We start from the raw sequence: 2,159 nt of genomic DNA, 5'->3' as shown, positions 1-2,159 counted from the left end.
CCACCAATCCAAGTTCATAATAGTCTTACCTACATATTTGTTCCCACAAATATGACCGACTACGGACATTTATAATAATTAACTTATTCATGGATTTAAACATGCTAAAATGGAACATAACTCAAAATGTAATCATAAACCATAATCATATGAATGAGTCAAAATAACAATTGTTCCGATATCCAAATACAAAATAGATCAAATCCAATCACGATAATATCGAAGTCCTAAGGCGCAAGTATGACCTTCATGCTTCGGCCTTTCAAAGAGCTTCGTGAGTGGATCCGCAATGTTTTGATCGGTGTGAACTTTTCGATACATATCTTCCTTTTTCAACTTCATCCCTTATGTAGTTAAAAAACTCTCAATGTGCCTTGTCTTTTAATGTGCACAGGGTTCTTTGATTTGAGCAATCGCACCCTTGTTGTCACAAAATATCTCTAGAGGGTCCCGAATGGTATGTACTACCCTTAGATCGGAAATGAACTTCCTTATCCACGCAGCTTCTTGATCTGCCAATGAGGAGGCGATGTATTCCGATTCAATGGTGGACAATGCTACCACATCTTGTTTTGCACTCTTCCAAGAGACTGCCCCACCATTCATAACGAAAACACATCCCGATTGTGATCGAGAATCATCTCGATCAGTTTGGAAACTCGCATCCGTGTAACCCCTTACAACAAGTTCCTCCTTACCAGAGCCATATATTAGAAACATATCCTTAGTCCTTCTAAGGTATTTCAATATACTCTTAACCTCCATCCAATGGTTACTTCCCGTATTTTTTTGGTATCTACTTGTCATGCTCAAAGCACATGACACATCCGGTCTAGTGCATATCATGGCATACATGATGGATGCTATAGCTGATGCATATGGGATTCCTTTCATTTTCTCTTGCTCATCCTTTGATTTTGGACATTGAGTCACACTCAATATCGTTTCTCTTTGAATATGTACCAAACATTTCTTAGAGTTCTCCATCTTGAACCTTTTCAAGATTTTATCAATGTATGCACTTTAGTTTAAACGTATCAACCGCCTTGATCTATCCCTATAGATCTTTATTCCCAAAATATAGGAGACTTCACCAAGATCTTTGATGGAAAAACAACTCCCAAGCCAGGCTTTTACACCTTCCATGGTTGGAATGTCATTTCCAAACAATAGTATGTCATCAACATATAATACTAAGAAAGTAATGATGCTCCCACTAGCTTTCTTATACACACAAGCCTCATCAGCGTTTTTGATGAATCCAAACAATGATTCCAACTTCTAGACGCTTGTTTCAATCCATTGATTGATTTCTTTAACTTGCATACTTTATTAGGATGTTGTGTGTCACATCCTTTAAATCCACTAACGGAGTCTTACCGTCAGAGGGTGTGAACTAACAGGATCGGAATCATTAGTTATAATCAAACCATAAAAACGTTTAAATGAAAAATAGTGTGGAAGCGTAAAAAAAACAAAAGATAAAAGTTGCGTCACGCAGGACGACTTAAAACCCCATCACTACAGTTAAAATCAGTTTGCATAACAAAAGCGTTTTCAAGCAATGCATGATCCTATACCGCGCGCCCGCCTCGGCTACCTGAGAATAACATACTAAAAGTGTCAACACGGGGTTGGTGAGTTCACAAGTTTATATAAAATAAAGCGTTTAGCGTTTGCGTTCAGCGTTGTGCGTTCAGCGTTTTGCGTTAAGCGTTTTGCGTTACCAGATAGTGTTATGTCAATTATATATCTATAGGTAGCTAGCCTATAAAACAAGTATTACTAAGTGTTCGACACCGAAGCTGACTGTTTATCATTTGCCTTGCCACCAGGTCTATCCCGACCATGGTATGTGTTTAGCCAAGATTACACCCACTCGACCTCCAGTCGAGTTTAGCGTTGGGTGGGGTTTGTCAAACCCAGTAGTACTACTCAACAATGACTCTCTATTATCCAATATTAAACGGTTCGATGTGAATAAAGGAATTTAGTTATTGCGTTTGCCACTTAGTCTTTACAAGTGATATATAATCTATATTAACAAAATCTTAAATGCGTTTTCGGAGTATGTTATCTCCCCAAGTGAAAAGAGTTTGAAAACAGTTTAAAAGGGGTAAGTGAACTCATTGTTTGCGAAGAAATTCCCAAATTAAATC

This window comes from Bidens hawaiensis, unplaced genomic scaffold (assembly GCF_021521415.1).
Source record: "Bidens hawaiensis isolate Kalapana, Puna unplaced genomic scaffold, B.hawaiensis_p1.1 tig00011409_1, whole genome shotgun sequence".
Taxonomy (NCBI): Eukaryota; Viridiplantae; Streptophyta; class Magnoliopsida; order Asterales; family Asteraceae; genus Bidens; species Bidens hawaiensis.
This window is presented reverse-complemented; position numbering follows the sequence as displayed.